We start from the raw sequence: 17,615 nt of genomic DNA, 5'->3' as shown, positions 1-17,615 counted from the left end.
TGGTAGAATGTGCATTTGGCCGTTTAAAGGCGCGCTGGCGCACATTACTGACTCGCTCAGACCTCAGCCAAACCAATGTCCCCATTTGTTATTGCTGCTTGCTGTGTGCTCCACAATCTCTGTGAGAGTAAGGGGGACCTTTATGGCGGGGTGGGAGGCTGAGGCAAATCACCTGGCCGCTGATTACGCACAGCCAGACACCAGGGCGATTAGAAGAGCACACCAGGAAGCGGTGCGCATCAGAGAAGCTTTGAAAACGAGTTTCATCACGGCCAGGGTACGGTGTGACTGCTGTGTTTGTTTCCCCTTGATGAACCCCCCCCTTGATTGACTCATTCCCTGTAAGCAACCCACCCTCCCCTTCGATTACAGCTTGCTTTCTAAGGAAATAAAGTCACTATCATTTAAAAATCATGTATTCTTTATTAATTCATTATAAAAAGAGGGAGAAACTGACAAGGTAGCCCGGGTGTGGTTTGGAGAGGAGGATAGGAGGGAAGGAAAAGGCCACTAAAAAAAATTTCAAAGTAATGACAGCCTTTTGGTTGGGCTGTCCACGGGGTGGGAGTGGGCGGGTGCACGAAGCCTTCCCCCACGCGTTCTTACACATGGGTGAGGAGGATATGGAACATGGTGAGGGGTGGTTACACAGGGGCTGCAGCGGCACTCTGTGATCCTGCTGCTGTTCCTGAAGCTCCACCAGACGTCGGAGGATGTCAGTTTGATCACGCAGCAGCCCCAGCGTTGCATCCTGCCCACGCCTTCCTGCCTGACTCTCCTGCCGCCACCTCTCATCTCGAGCGTCCCTCCTGTCCTCACGTTCACTGGCATCTTTCCTGTAATTTGATACCACGTCCTTCCACTCATTCAGATGAGCTCTTTCATTGCGGGTCACTTCCATGATTTCCGAGAACATTTTGTCTCTCGCGTCTTTTTTTTCCCTGCCGCCTTATCTGAGATAGCCTTCGGGATGGAGTAGGGAGAGGCTTGAAAAATTTGCAGCTGCATGAGGGAGGGAAAAAAGGGAGAGAAGTATTTAAAAAGATACATTTTACAGAACAATGCTTATACTCTTTCACGGTGAACAACACTATTCACCTTACATAGCACATGTGATTTTTGCTACAAGGTCGCATTTTGCATCTTAATATTGAGTGCCTGCGGCTCTGGTGTTAGAGATCTCACAGACGCAGGTCCAGGCAGCAGAATTCAGCTTGCATGCGGCCATGGTAAGCCATTGTCTTTCGGCTTCTGCAGCCTTCATATACACAGTGCCCTCCTTTCCAAATACCAAGCAAAGCCCGTTCAGTGCTGCTTCTTTCCTGTTAACATGCAGCAGCAGAAACCACCCCCCCCATCCAATTCTCTGGGATGATCGCTTTACCCCTCCCCCACCACCGTGTGGCTGGTATCATGGAAGATCACTGCTAAACACCCCCTTCCCCTCCCCCCCCACCGCCTGGTAGCAGGGAAGATCCCTGCTAGCCAAACATGCGAAAAGCTCAGCGCCAATCACCCCCTTCCCCCTGCTTGGCTACCTGCAAGGAAGGATTTCTTTTAAGCAACAGGCAAACAGCCCAGTAGGAATGGCCATCTCTGTCCCCTTAATTAAATTCCTGAATTTCAACCAGGTTACCATGAACGATATCACTCTCCTGAGGATAACACAGCGAGATAAAGAACGGATGTTGCTTGAATGCCAGCAATCACCGGGACCATACGCAGCTAGGCTTTGTCATGCAATGATACCAGATTACTTGCTACATGCATGGCGTGGTCAAGTGTCCTACCATGGAGGACGGAATAAGGCTGCCCTGCCCAGAAACCTTCTGCAAAGGCTTTTGGAGTACCTCCAGGAGAGCTTCATGGAGATGTCCCTGGAGGATTTCCGCTCCATCCCCAGACATGTTAACAGACTTTTCCAATAACTGTACTGGCCGCGAATGCATCCAAAGTCCTCAGGGCAAATTAATCATTAAAAAACGCTTGCTTTTAAACCATGTTTTTATATTTACAAAGGTACACTCACCAGAGGTCGCTTCCATGGCTTCATTGTCTGGGCTAGTGGCTTGGGAGGGCTGGGAGGGTAATTCCGTCTGGGTGAGAAAAAGCTCCTGGCTGTTGGGAGAAACGGAGTGCTGTGTGCTCTCTGCAAGCTTGTCCTCCTCTTCTCCTCCTCTTTCCCCGTCTGCAGAATCCTCAGCCATGGCTGAGATTACCCCCCCACCTCGGAATCCACAGACAGGGTGGGGTAGTGGTGGCGGACCCCCCTAGAATTGCATGCAGCTCAGCGTAGAAGCGGCATGTTTTTCGGCCCTGCCCGGACCTTCGTTTGCTTCTTTGGTTTTCTGGTAGGCTTGTCTGAGCTCCTTAACTTTCACACGGCACTGTACTGAGTCCCTGGTGTGGCCTCTCTGCATCATGGCCTTGGAAATTTTTTCAAATGTTTTTTCATTTCGTCTTTTGGAACGGAGTTCTGTTAGCACAGAATCCTCTCCCCATACAGCGATCAGATCCAGTACCTCCCGTGCGGTCCATGCTGGACCTCTTTTTCGATTCTCAGGAGACTGCATTGTTACCTGTGCTGATGAGCTCTGCGTGGTCACCTGTGCTGGTGAGCTCTCCATGCTGGCCAAACAGGAAATGAAATTCAAAAGTTTGCAGGGCTTTTCCTGTCTACCTGGCCAGTGCATCCGAGTTCAGATGGTTTTCCAGAGTGGTCACAATGGTGTACTGTGGGATACCGCCCGGAGGCTAATACCGTCGATTTGCGGCCACACTAACCCTAATCCGACATTGCAATACCGATTTCAGCGCTACTTCTCTTGTTGGAGAGGAGTACAGAAACCAGTTTAAAGAGCCCTTTATATCGATATTAAGGGCCTCGTTGTGTGAACGGGTGCAGGGTTAAGTCGGTTTAACACTGCTAAATTCAGTTTAAACACGTAGTGTAGACCAGGCCTGAGATGGGCCCCTGTTAGGCTGTTAAAGAAGGCAGTGCCTCTTGGGAGGAAGACTTGGTGCTAATTCCCCATACCAGGACTGGGAGAAGGAAAGATTGTATACCCCGGAAGGGGTGATGATGTCTGTGTCTTGGCCGGAGGGCTGAGTTGCTGAAGACCTGCTGAACAACCAGTGGCCAGGGGGGCACCAGAACCCAAAGAAAAGCAGGTTCACCCCAACTAAAAAGTGTTTGCCTGTGAGAGGTAGGTGCTGCCCTGTGAAAAAACTGAGTAATTGCTGGCGTGCATCGGCCAGAAGGGGGTGCTCACAACAGATGGATGCTGACACTGTTACAACCCCACCCCTTATAGTAAGTGAGCATTTCACAGATGTTAATTAGTGAACTCTCACAAAATCCCTGTGAAGTAGGGCAGTAGTATTCTGTTTTGTAGACGAGGAACTGACACATGAAGAGGTGAGTGACTTGCCCACAGTTACAGAGGAAGTCTGTGGTAGAGGTGGGAATTGAATCTAGATCTTACACACCCTAACTCAGCACCTCAAACACAAGCCAGATCTTCTTTTTTATTATGCCTTCTGTTTCCAGGGTCCTTTGTTTCCCATGATTCACAGCAATGCATGAAATTCATGGCTGGATCCACATATTTATTAAGAAGTGCAGCAATGTTCAGTCACTTTTTGACCCTCTCACCTTCATTGGGCTTTCTGTAGGGAGCCTGATTAACACTGGTCATGCAGTATAAATGAGTGTTGCTAGTGAAACAGAATTTATAATAATTCATTGTTTCTGGATGGTCACAAATTCCCTTTTCAAGAAGAAAGTCTTAAATCTGCAAGAAAAATAAATATAATTTTCACACCATCAACCCATACTGCAGGGTGAGGGAAAGATGGTGGTTAGAAGGCCCTCCTTGCATAACATATTACATGCAAAAAAATATATTAAAAGAATATTAAGGATGCAAAATCAAGCAATGAAAAGTTCAGAGATGCTGGAATTAAGGTGGCCTGTGCAATTGGAAGAAGTTCTTACTGAGCATGTACAAACATGGATTTTTCAAAGGCTTATAAATTGGCCAAATTTGGCTGGATTTTCACAGCAATGGGCACGTCTCTGAGACATGGGCCATCGACTGCCAGATTTCAACTCCCGGCTCCAAAGTGTGGAGGCACTAGAGCTTCTCAAAGAAAAGATGGAGAGAATTTTTGTTAACATTGCAACACAGCATATTTATCCCTGGCCGTGTTCTCAGAAATATCTGAACTGTTGGGTTGAAACTTCAACAACAACAACAAACAAAACAAAAATCATTCTGAGATAGACACCTGGCATGGAAAATGTAAAATTCATGTTTTGGCAAAGGTCTAAGCAACTAAAACAGGGTCTTATAATGGGAAGTGTTGAGAGGCAACCTCAATAATACCATCCCCCCCAATAACGCATAGATACAGCTCCGAGGCCCATGTTCCTCCCCACGCACTGCTCCTTTTTGTAGATGGTGATGGCCCTGTGTCCAGCCAGTTCAAAATTCAGTTCTGTGCATTTTAAGTTCCTGTATGAAATCAGGCTGGGATGTAGGCGCTTGACCTGATTTGATTCCAGATCCTGATAGATTTAATCACAAGGACACCTGTGAGCATATAAATTATATTTTCATCCATCTCTCGGATGCCTGGGTCTGTTTCCAGGTGAACTTGCTGTCGGAGGTGGTGACGGGGGAACCAGCCTCTCTCCTGATCTGGAGGAAACTCCTCCTGCAGGCAGGTTTGCTTCGTGGTCCTGCTAAGCTCCCTTTTTGCACCAGGTGCATGAAATTCAAACACAGACACAAGGTTTCTCTCCTGTCCTGCTGACCAGATCCTGGGGAGTTTCATTGTCTGTAAGTCCAGCCATTGGCTCTTTGAACTCACTCCTCACAAGAGAACAGCAACTGATTAATTCCATCAGGCCACCTGTCCATCGGACAAACCACAGACTCCAGTTCCAGGCTGAGTGTGTCCATAAATCCTCTGCCTACAACAGCTGCTGGAGTTTGAACAGGTCAGATTTGGTTCTAAACCCTGTTGCTTCAAATTTTGCCAGATAGGGATCAAGCAGCTTGGATAAGGACTATGCAGCCCCCATCCCCACTCTGCCTCATCTCCAGAGTTAGTGTTTGGGTAGCTACTTCACAGCGCTGTACAGGGTTTCCTCAGGGGGCTTGGCTGGGCGTGTTGTCTTGGGGCGCTGCTCCACATTGGCATAGATGGGCTGCTGGTCGGGGGTGGAAATCGTTACAGTGACATAAGAAACCTCTTCTGTCTCTTCTGACCCCTGAAATGAAAACCTCATTGATCAGAGGGAAGAGGCTAGAATAGGAGCCCAAGTATCTGCAGCTGAGCAGACCCTGGCTTCATGAACTTCAGTAGGTCCCTTTTAACCAAGTGACTTGTCTGGGCTGTGTATTGAGGACTTGTCTCTAAGATCCCTAAAGTATCTGTGGCCGGGTGTATTACCCCTTTCACCCAGAGCAGTCTGGGTGCAATCAGGAAGCCCTGCCCTGCGGCTGAACTATATAAAGAGGAAAAGGAAGCAAGGAGGAGAATAGGGAACTGAAACCCAACTGCCCGTTGGCTATCCCAGGCCCTAGGTTGCTAGTCTGACTTAGCTTTATACAGAATAAAATGGATTTATTTGGGGTTTGGACCCCATTGTGAACTGGGGTTTGGACCCCACTGGGAACTGGGGTATGGGTGCTGGAGACAGAAGCACTTCTTAAGCTGTTTTCAGTTAAGCCTGCAGCTTTTGGGGGATGGGGTTCAGACCTGGGTCTGTGTTTGCAGCAGGCTAGTGTGCCTGGCTCAACAAGACAGGGTGCTGAAGTCCCAAGCTGGCAGGGAAAACTCGCTCAGAGATAGTCTCAGCACATCAAGTGGCAGTCCCAAGGGGGTCTCTGTGACCCAACCTGTCACACTCCCCTCCCCCACTCCTGTGATATTACACCTCCCAAGGACAGCATTTCAGAGGTGATGTTACCAGGACATACTATAATTTGCCTTACCAAATTAGACAGGTTGATTTTCTTGTCCCTCTGCACAGATGCTCCTGAAAGCGCTGGATGAGACAGAAAAGAGATCAAATTAGAGCCAAGTTACAGCAACAGGTAAGGGGGTAACTGTGGCTCTCATAGGTTTGTAGTTTCTAAGTTGCAGGGCTAACCTATAACTGTTTTTCAGGGGACACACACACTGAGTCCAGGTTAACTCCATGCTGCCCTGGCACTGATCCAAAAGGAAATAGGTCTGTTCTCTGGGTGCTGAGATACAGCCGACTGCACCAATCACTGACCACTTTCCATCACCTGCACCATACAGGCCTCTGAACCAAACTCCAGCTTCTCTTTAGACTCAGTGTAGACCTAGCTTCCTGAACCAAACCAAGTCAGCATAAATCCATCCAATCAGTACAACCAAACTTGAAAAGATCCTTCGGTGCTAGCAAAAGCTTCTCCATGAAAATGGTCTCTTCTACAGCAATGGTCCAAAATGCCCCAGTTGACAACAGCTACGCTCCATTGTGTGAGGCAATCACCAGAGAGTGTTGTAATGTTTTTAGTAATAGCTGATCCTGTGCAACGGACTGACCCTGAAATGATCCATCACTATTCACACACTGCCAGATCCTGCACTGATCAGAGGTCACCTGAGCTCTCAAGCCAGGCTCCTACATAGTGACATAGTGAGTGAAAAGGAAGGAGACCTTGGTGTTTAGGGTCAGATTTAGGACAGCAACTTTACTCCAAAGGTAGTCTCACTGATTTCAGTGGTGGAGTAAGCAGCTACCCAGCATGAATGGTGTGTGAGTATGTGTGCATTTTAGAGCTGGGCAAATAATGGAGACAGGGGAGCTGACAACTTCAAAACATTGAAATTACTTTTTTTTTCAGGTTAAAGGAAATGTTTGTTTAGATAAAATTGAAATGTTTTCTTCGGTTTTGACCATTTTCAATATTTGATTGGTTTATACACAGTTTTTGAAAGAAGAATTTGTTTCAAATTGAAAAACCCAAATGTTTAGTTTTGACTTTTTTAAATGAAATAGAACAATTTTTTTGGATGTGTAGGTTTTGCTTTTTTCCCCCTGAAACAATTTGACATGACTTGGCAAAAGGTTTGGGTGCTGCTGAGTCTGCATTCTTCTCTGAAAAATAGTTGTGGTGGTAAAACTTTGCCCAGCTCCAATCGACATGTAGAACAAACATCATAACCAGAGTTCTTTGCAGTTTTAGACAACATTGCACATGAGGGTCTCATGCATTTCAGACATGCTCTGTCGAGCTCAGCAGGGTGCAGTAAGCAGAGAAGTCACTTAGTGGCAGAGGCGCTGGAACAATGTGTATAGTGGGGGTGCTGAGAGCCATTGAACCAAACTGTAAACCCTGTATGTGAAGGAAACCACTTCCAGCCAAGGAGTGTGGCAGCTCCCCTATTTCCAGCCCCTGTGCTTAGTGGAGTTCTGGACTTTCCTGTTTGGGGAAGAGAAAGGGAAGCAAGGATCAGCAACACAACTCATTGGAGGACACATGCAGGATTTCACTTACCTTTTTTCCTCTTCCTGAACAGTCTCACCAACATCACAGCAGCGAGCAGAAACAAAATGAGAACCAGCAGGACGCATGGTAGCAGGATGTAGAAGGTGATGTCTGAGTCTCGGGGCCTGTTGGAAAAAGAGAGAAGGTCTTTTTCCTTCAACTGCTAATTCAGCCAGGAGCAGTTGTGTGTTGTGCACCAGACCCACGGGGTCCAGCAGGCTAATATCCTAGTCTGGGCTAAATCTAAGTCAGGTCACCTATAGAATAAGTTTGGCACCTGTACCAAATACAAATGTGAGTAGCCAGCGAGATCGTGCAGTCTGTAGGAAGAGTCTGATGCAGCAGGGATGCTCTGTGCCCTGGACATGTAGGGGAGCGAGACACAGGCCAGCGCTTGGTGCACTGGAGGAGATAAATGTCACTTTTGTTTTTAACCTGCCCTAGCTGTATCGGCACCTTTATTCATAGATTATATTATTCCCCCTCCACCCCGCCCTTTGTTGTCTGCCCAACTCATAGTAACTTTGAGGTTGAAGCTTTGTCTGAACCCCTCAGGTGGGTTGGTCACACGCAGCCACCCCCTCCTGCCCAGCTGACACTATGTAGCTGATGCTGGGTAGGGCAAGTTTAAGGATGTCCAAAGCTGCACTAGTCTGGTGATTTTCCCCATCACATGGCTCATTTCTCATGCACAGTGTTGTATCTGGACACTGCCTCATGGTGCATGGGAATGTGCACAGCCAGATACTTAACTAACTTCCTCTGCTCCTTTTTTTAGTCTTGTCTTAGAGATGAGCAGGAATGAGCAGCAGCCTCTCTGGTACAGCTGATAAATATGCGGTTTAACTAACTTGTGGTGACCTTTGTTAATTCTTTGGTATTTTCAGCTCCAGTCCTACAAACATTTTAAGCAAGTATTTAATGTTATAAACATGCTTAAAGTTAAGCAAGCACGTGGAAGGGTTTGCATGATGAAGGCCTTAGACGTTTTGGTTTCCTTTAGGTTTTTTCCTGGTGACAGGGATTCTGGAGTTTTTTATTTTAGCCGATGGAAATCTTATTTTGTTTAAAGGGACAGCGTCATATCATATCAAAGACCAACAGAGATGTTTCCATGCATTGTTTTAAATTCCGATGTAAATAAGTAAGGATGTCACTTGCAATGCTGGCACTTGGCAGCCCAAACCTGGCAGGATTAAGCTAGTCAGTGCGTGGGCTGGAGTGGAGCTAATTAGAAGCAAAAGTGAAACTGACCAGTCGGTTTTGTTCTGGAAGATGCTCAGAGCTCAAAGTGAACAAAATATACGGGGAAAAGATCGTTCGATTTTTAAAATTCTTAGTTTGAAATATTTTGGCTCTAGATCTTGCAGCTTGTCTACGGTTGGAGCTTGTTCAGCGCTCATTCGGCTGCACTCTTTGCTGACTCTCCTTGTCAGGAATAGATCGTATAAACCAGGATGTAGATGTCCCTGGGACTAGTGATGTGACTCTAATGGCTCATGTGCCTACGTGCTGGCAGGGGCAGACTCTCAGGGGTCATGCAGGAAGTGGGAGGAACAAGCTGTTAGGAGGGAAAAGAATGAGGAAGGGGGACGGTTACAGCAGTGTGACCACATGGCTTTCCCAGCAGGCCTGTGCACATGCTTCGACTTTGTGGTTTGGGCTGTCATCATGCCTGGGGGTCAGGTGTGAGCTTGAGAGCCCGGGATCCAATGTCTGCACAGCTATTTTTAGCACGTCATCGCAAGCCCCACCATCACAAGTGTGTACCCAGGCTGGGCGCTCGCCCCCAGCTGCAGTGTAGACGCACCCATAAGTGGCCCTGGCTGGAGCACTGGTACTCACACAGGGGACATGGTATCTTGGTTAGCAGAGAAGCTGGATTTCCCTTCCTCAGCAGTTGTCCAGATGGAAGTAGATTTTGACGTGGAAGAAGCTGGTTGCACTGTTGCTGATGATGTCGCTGATGATGACTTTTCTGTTGCGGGTGGGGAAGAAGTAGCTGTGGATAAAAACAGACTCAGTCAATCAGACTCCCCAGGACGAAATGCTGTTTTCTCAATGGCACTAAACAGTCTTGCTCCTAAAAACAAGGTTTAGGCTTCAAGAGATACAGGGGAGGGATTCTCCTCTCTGCTGAGGCCCCTGTGGGCTGCTCCCATGGGGTAGAGGGGCCCTGAAAGCCCTGCAGTCACCAGGGCAGAATTGCCCCAGCATAACAACTGCATCGGGCTGCAACAAGTGGCCCTATGCTGCCTCCCACCACTGAGAACACTGGCATGGGGTGTGCCAGGCTGGGGTGGGGTGGCATGTCTCTGTCACTTAGGGCCATAGAATCTCTTTGCTTCTGGGGGATGCAGAGTGGTATCTGGGCAGCGCATGGGGGCAGGTTGTGGGAAATTAGAGCAGCCGCACCTCTACCTAGTGCACGTGACAGCTCAGAACTGGGAAGATGCCAGGGTGACTTAAAGCCATCTTTGCCCCCCCCCCCCCCCGCGGGGTGTGCTACCCAGAGGCAGAGCACAGAATTTTATTCACAGATTCTTCCCCTCTGGCCAGCCCATGCTTTGCTGAATTAACACACCAGCAACATAGTTAGTACATCCATCCTTGCTGTTCTCTGTACATCTGCAGCGGGGGGTGCAACCTGGAAGGATCAAGGCTCACAAGTCAATCCATGTAGATTTTAGGGCTGGAATTTGACTCCACTAATGCAAATTCTTATTGAATGTGAGATTTGTGTATGGGGGGACACACCAAAGGGCAGGGTCAATATTTATATTTCCCCTTAACCAGTGGGACAGGGCATAGTGTGTGTAGGGGGTTGGTCTCCACAAAACATCAGCCCTCTCCTAAGAGCATAAGAACAGCCATATGGGTCAGACCAGTGGTCCATCTAGTCCAGTATCCTGTCTTCTAACAGTGATCAATGCCAGGCGCCCCAGAGGGAATGAACAGAACAGGTAATCTTCAAGTGATCCATTCCCTGTCGCATATCCCCAGCTTCTGGCAAATAGAGGCTAGGGACATCCAGAACATGGGATTGCATCCCTGCCCATCTTGACTCATAGGCATTGATGGACCTGTCCTTCATGAACTTATCTAGTTCTTTTTTAAACCATGTTATAGTGTTGACCATCACAACATCCTGTAGCGAGGAGTTCCACCGGTTCACACTGTGAGTCTTTTATTCACTTGGAACATCCCCAATCCTGTCAGCAACAGTGATACCCAGCCCCCACCACTGCCAGTCCCTTCCTCTCCTGGTTCAGAAGGAGTCCCACGGGGCACTAACAGCCCCGCCCTCGGGAACCAAAGCTATGTCCCCCATCCAGGTTCCCCCTTGTTAGAGCAAAAGGAATTTGTTAACTCCTTGCTTATGGCAGTCCTCTGCTTATCATCCCAGTATCATCCCAGTTAATCTTTGCACGTATGTAACTCTTCTTAGATGCACGTAGGCAAAATACCTAGGAGAAAGATGCTAAACAGATCCAATACTTATCTGTAAAAGGAATTCAAGAAATGTATGTACCCGTCTTCCTGTCTTCCGTGCCCCTTGGGGTAATTGACTAGCTCCAGGGGAAACGAGCCTATTTGGCTAACACCCTTAAACCTGAGCCAGTGGCTGTGAGCTCAGTGAGCAAACAGGATCAGCAGGCTCCAGACGAAGCGATGGACACACAATCTAATGATGAGACTGCCCAGGGTGAAAGCAGAGCCCCTTCCCGGCTGCACCCCTCCCCGTCCTCACCCGGGACACGACCCAGTGCAGGAGTGTGAACCGTGTTCCCTGGGGCGAGCGCGGGGGGGCTCCAGAAAACTGGCCGGGATCTAAACCGGACTCTCCAGGGCAGCGCCTTGATTGACACCCGCTGCCCCCGCCCCGCACACACGTGCCGGCGCTGCAGCCCCGCGGAGCCCAGAGGCTTTGTGTGTCCAGAGCGCCGGACACCGGCCTGCCTGGCTGCGGGCCCGCCCCCCGCGGTACTTTAAGAGCCGCGCCGGGATTTACCTGGGGAGACGGTGAGTTCCACAGCGTCCCTGAGATCAATAAGCCAATCTCTCCTTACCCCGCAGAGGTAGGTGCTGCGTCTGCTGGTGTCAGGTTCTCCACGGTCACGGTGAACACGCGCTGGGTGCGATCGTCTCGATGGGACCTCTGCCCGCGTCGCCTCCGCCTCCGACCCATCGGTCTGAACTATGACGCCGTCGGAAACAGAACAAACCTATCAAGCTCCTTCCGGCACCAGAACTTCGGATAATCCTCGTAGCCGCCTGGTACCGGCACCGCACAGCCACCGACCCGCCCGCGGGGCCCGCGACAGCCCCGGGGCCCGTCAACCGCCCAGCAGCCTGCGAGGGAAGAGACAGTGAGACCCGGGCGCCGCTTCGTCTGAACAAACACAAAACGCCCCACGGCCCGGGGAACGTGGTGGCGCCAGCTGAGCCCCTGACCTGTGACCCAAGGGAACGGCCTGGCACTGCTGGGAAGATGGAGGGACCGCCCTCATGGCCAGCCGGGCAAATAACCCCGAACAATCACTGCCTCGTTCCGATTTACCCCCCCCCCAGGTTTCCGCTAACGCCCCCCTGCTCTCAGAGTCCGTGATGTGACACTGGGTCAGTGGGATTCCTGGTCCCCTTCCTTCGGGCTGGGTCCGTCATCACTAACCCCCTAGGAGAGACACACACCCCAGTCTTGTCCCCTTCTGAGCTGGGAAGTTTTTGGTAACTTACAAATGTAAAGCACCAACCTGCAGTAGTTTTACCAACAGGGGATCTCTGCCAAAAAAGCTCCTACTGAATGAGCAGCTACAGGCACCACGAGGAGCCGTTCAAATGATACCTGCCCCGACTGAGAGGCAGGTACTTTAGCAAAGATACAAAATCCCAGTCTCCGGGAGCGGTGCTCGGGGGCTTCTGCAGGCTCAGAGGCCGTTCCTGGAATCCCTCCTCAGCAGCCGCTCCCCATAACACACACGTGGGTGTGCGAGGGGCCCGAGGAGGAACAACACTGCCTGTTTCTACTGGTGCATACGCAGCTCATTGCTGCCTTACCTGGGAAAAGCATCCAACCCAGAATGGGGAAAATCTTCATTGTTCCGCCTCTCCCCACTGCCTGGTGGGACGTCGATTCCAGGTGAGCCTCCAGGAGAATCCGTCCTTTGTGTTAGTGGGAAGTCCTGGGTCCGGGTTTCTCCTGTAGGCCTTTGCAATGAAACAGCCTCTCTAACTAGTTCTTTCACTGCAGGGTTCCTCTTATCTACCCTACCTCACTTCCCTCGGAAACACTAAGGGGGAAGTGTCTTACTCAGTGCATGGTGGTTTGATAGCTGTGGTTGGGATGTTCTGTATTTGTTTGTTGCTGCTTGTACCAGGACCTATTACAGGGTCTGGTGGAAAATGGAAGCTGCAGTAGGAAGGAGTTCCTGAAATGTGTGTGGATTTCCAGCATGAAACCCTTCATATTAATCACCTAAGTATTCCCAGCCTTCTCTTATTTGGCAGATCCTGGGAGGTGTGTAAACCAGCTTCCTGCTGCCCAGTGACCCAGCCTAGCCTTGCAGAAAATGAACACATCCAGTGGCACCACATGCCTCTTAAGGTTTTAACTTCCTTCTTCGATCTGGTTGAAAGGTTTAGTGTGGAAAGCTTTCCCACTGCTGAACAATGTGTAATTGAAACTGAAAACCTTGTGGGAAAATTCCAGTGAAATGTGTTTGTTTTCCTGCAGGCAAATTTGGGATGATTTTTTAATATTATTTTGAATTAACGTTTGAAAATGAAATGAAAATTTGAGTTTTGTTTTGACATGGATTGCTTCCTTTAGTGTTTTTTTGTTTGTTTTTGTGGTCGGAGGGGGTGGGGGAATGAAATGAAACAAACTTTAAGTCAAATCGAAAAGTTGATTCGAAATGAAAATTCTGGTTTTTAATAAGATGAAAACTTGTGGGAAAACCTGAAAATTGTTAAATGCATTTTTGAACAAAGATTTTTAATTTTGGGTTTTTTTGGTAATTTCTCATAAGGAAAAATGTCTGTTTTCTGACGAGCTCTGCTTTGTTCTACCCCCAATTGTCATGTCTCTTGTCTCTATTTAGAGTAGAAACAATTGGCAGCAGGGGCAGTCTCTTATTTGGCATTTGTACAGCTCCCAGCACAACTGGGCCCTGATCTCTTGAGCCCTCTGGGTACAGCAGAGCTAGAAATAATTATCAAGAACAATGGCAGCCAAGTTTACACCCCCACACACGCCTCCATCCAAAACTGTTAACGCATGGAAATAAAAACTGTAGAGGAAAGACTTTGCCATTTCTTTCCACATCCGTATTGCCTGTAGGGCTGGGAGTTCCGTACTTGAGCCCTCAAGGCTTCCACTTCCATTTCTAAACAACCAAAGGCACCGTGTACCCAACGTCAGCAAACTTGCACCCTTAACAGTGACCTCATGTGTGTTTCTCTCAAGAGCTCAGCACCTCTGACTATCACATGGCCCATGCACTTGGCAAGTTCCTTTTGCCCTAACACAACCTGGTGCTTGTTAAAGTTTTGTGTTTGGAGATAGTAACTGGGAGCTTGTCTACACTTGAAAGGCTGCAACAGCACTGGTATAGCTGTGCCCCTGTAGCACTTCAGTGTAGAGGGGGCTGGGCAAACTACTGCCCGCGGGCCGGATCTGGCCCTTCAGGACTTTGGATCCAGCCCATGGGATTGCCCCCTGTGGTGCTGCAGGCCCTGTGCCGCTCTCAGAAGCGGCCGGCACCACTTCTCTGTGGCTCCTGGGCAGAGAGGCAGAGGGCTCTTGCCCTTGCCTCTAGCCACCACCCCCCGCAGCTCCCATTGGCCGGAAACAGGGAACCACGACCAATGGAAGCTGCAGGGAAGGTACCTGGAGGCACAGCAAGGGCAGCACACGTGGAGCCCTCTGTCCTTCCTCCCTAGGGGCCGCAGCACTTTTCCTGGAGCGGTGCGGGGCCAGGGCCAGGGCAGGCATGCAGGGAGCCTGCCCTGGTCCCAATGTGCGCCGCTGCCACCCCGGAGCTGCTTTAAGTAAGCAGTGCCAGGCCAGAGCCCAAACCTCTCCTGCACCCCAGCCCTCAACTCACTGCCCTAAGCCCCCAGCCTGCACCTCGCACCCCTCCTGTGTCACATACCCAAGGACTACCTCCCCCATGGGGAGGCAGATCAGCATTGTATGTTACTAACGCGGTTGCAAGCATCACAAGGCATTTCGGAGGAGGGTCAAAGGTGTGAGTGAGTGTGGAATGGAAGATTTCTTTGCAGGTCACGAGAGGCCAGAGGGGGAAGAAGGCAGAGAACAGATAATGGGCTAACTCAACACTGTAGGTAGTTCACTGCATCCGATGATAAGATGCTTTGCTGGCTCCAGTCCAAGGCCACGGCTCCAGATGAGAAATCTTCAGTGCTTATCTCTCTCTCAGCCACAGACAGCCATGAGAAAAGAAACAGTAAACTGAACTAGGGCTGCAGCGATGGAAAATACAGGTGAGACGACAAGGGGTGGGGAAGCAGAGCTGCGTGTCCCTAGAACTGGTGTGTTTTGGGAAAGTTGAGACCACAGAAAGCCGGTTTGGACTGGTAGAAAGAACACCAGGAACAGAGGTCATGGAACGAAACAACCCCAAAGGAAGCCTGGACTTAAAAACCCTCCTGAGGGCTGGAACAATTCGGAGATTAGAGCGGACCCGGGACAACCTGGGTCCAAGACAGAACTCCCGTCCACCCTTCCCCCTCTTCTTCTTACATTACACCCTGGCTTGGCCAGCCAGAGGGGCAGAGAGCCAGACAGATGTTTCCAGGAGAGCCTCTCTGCAGAACACGAGGAAAACGCTTTATTGCAAAACACATTTCATTGGTGCCGTGTGTTACAGGTTAGCAGTAAGTGAGATGCCCGCTTTCGAGATACAACTGAGGCTAACCTCTCTGTGTGCATGTCTGAGAGACGAGATTATGTTTGAGTGGTTCCCAGGAGCTTGCTGTAGAAGAGACTGGAGGGGTGAAGATGAATGATGGAAAAGGAGCTGCAGAAAGTGCAATCCAGCTGCAAGAGCCAAACTCAAACTGTGGGAAGGGGATGAGTCTCTCCTTCCAGCTGCTCAGGCTCTGACACCTTATGTTTCCTCTACATTCATGGCGGGGAACTGTGCCCCTTGGGGCTCATCCCCTCCTTTGTCCTCACTCTGGAGTAAGTGCTGGATCCACTGAACCCTTCTACAAGGCTGACTGTTAGAGGATTTCATTTACACTCAGAGATCCATGTGAGCTCCAGGTGAGAGTAGCTGCTGTGCACAGAGCTGGGAGCTCAATCTTTCTTTTGCTGGTTCCAAGCCATTCATAAACTATAAGGTGCCACAGGATTCTTTGCTGCTTTTACAGATCCAGACTAACACGGCTACCCCTCTGATACTAAACTAGGAAGGAGATACAACAAAAAATACAGAAACCACCAGTTAGTGTAGGAGACATGCTTGGTACTAGTATCTTGTTGTTCATACCCATCATGAAGCGTGTTTGTTCTCCTGCATGTGTGAGTTCCTGATCAGAGCAATAGAACAGGAGGGAAGGGATGTCCACCCTGTACACACACATTGACACAAACAGTCAGAGAGGGAGGGCTGCTGACTGAAACAGGACTGAGCATAATTAGATGGACTATGTCAGCCCAACGTGTGAAATTTGGCGGCTCTCACCATGCCTGTCTGGCATCTCCCTGGAGTTCTTCTTGTACTGTATGTTCACCCAAATGATGCACAGAAAGATGGGGACTTTCCAGATGAACAAGAGCAAGAAATGGACATTGCTGAGCTGGGATCTATGGAGGAGAGAGTAAGTAGAAGCTGTGAAACCCTGCAGATACGACCTCACTGCTCCCAACTGAGCGTTCTCTGGCTGCTCTGCCTGAGGGTGACAGTGTGAACAAAGAGAAGAGACAGACACAGGCTGCAGCACCCTCCCTTGCTAGGACATCCCCAATTCATCACACTAACTGCCTTTGACCCACGGGACAGTCAACCAGACATCTAGATCCTGAAGTGATTGGACCCAGACACGCCCTGTCCAGTGCTTCCCTGCAACAAGAGTTGCTAGCTTCCTGCCAAGAAATCTAACCCCACAAGGTCCCTATGTTAGTTTGTTCTCTGGGATCCTACCACCAAGGATGTGAGTATACGCAGAGAAGCAAAGAAAAGCGTGGGACCTTTTTTTCTCTAGACCAGTGGTTCTCAACCAGGGCTTTGCTTACCCCTGGGGGTACACAGAGGACTTCCAGAGGGTACATCAACTCATCTAGATATTTGCCTAGTTTTACAACCGGCTACATGGAAACCACTAGCGCAGTCAGTACAAAATAAAATTTCATACAGACAATGACTTGTTTATACTGCCCTATATACCAGACACTGAACTATAGCAATACAAGTATTGTACTAGTTGATTTATTTCCTAAATTATATGGTAAAAAAGAGAAAGCGCTTTGTCAGGAATCGTGTGCTGGGACACTTTTGTATTTTTATGTCTGATTTTTGTAAGCAAGTAGTTTTTAAAGTGAGGTAAACAAGACAAATCAGATTCCTAAAAGGGGTAAAATGAGGATAACGCTGTTAACCCAACTAAAAAGCGTTTGCCTGTGAGAGGTAGGTGCTGCCCTGTGAAAAAACTGAGTAATTGCAGGCGTGCATCAGCCCGAAGAGGGCGCTCACAAGAGCTGGGTGCTGACACTGTTATAACCCCACTCCTTACAGTGAGTGAGTGTTTCACAGACATTAATTAATTTACTCTCACAAAATCCCTTTGAAGTAGGGAAGCAGTATTACTTCTGTTTTATAGATGAGGAACCGACACACAAAGAGATAAGTGATTTGCCCACAGTTACAGAGAGTCTGTGGGAGAGGTGGGAATTGAATCTAGATCTTTTACACCTTAGCTCAGAACCTCAGACACAAGCCAGATCTTTTTTATTATGGTTTCTGTTTCCAGGGTCCTTTGTTTCCCATGGTTCACAGCAATGCATGCAATACATGGCTGGCTCCAGATATTTATTAAGAAGGGCAGCAATGTTCA

At 49.1% G+C, this 17,615-nt stretch overlaps 1 long non-coding RNA gene and 1 pseudogene across 1 annotated transcript; both read right to left on the bottom strand.

Moving 5' to 3' along the window:
- Nucleotides 1-775: 775 nt before the first annotated feature.
- On the bottom strand, nucleotides 776-17,614 carry LOC142047671 (uncharacterized). Its single transcript, XR_012656930.1, has 3 exons — nucleotides 17,474-17,614; nucleotides 2,030-3,480; nucleotides 776-1,279 (listed from the first exon to the last, which is right to left on the bottom strand). It is a non-coding gene; the product is annotated as an uncharacterized LOC142047671 (long non-coding RNA).
- LOC142045763 (CMRF35-like molecule 1) lies at nucleotides 4,295-13,202 on the bottom strand (annotated as a pseudogene).
- Nucleotide 17,615: the final 1 nt, after the last annotated feature.

The sequence above is a fragment of the Chelonoidis abingdonii genome, chromosome 13, assembly GCF_003597395.2.
Source record: "Chelonoidis abingdonii isolate Lonesome George chromosome 13, CheloAbing_2.0, whole genome shotgun sequence".
Lineage (NCBI taxonomy): Eukaryota > Metazoa > Chordata > Testudines > Testudinidae > Chelonoidis > Chelonoidis abingdonii.
This window is presented reverse-complemented; position numbering and strand designations above follow the sequence as displayed.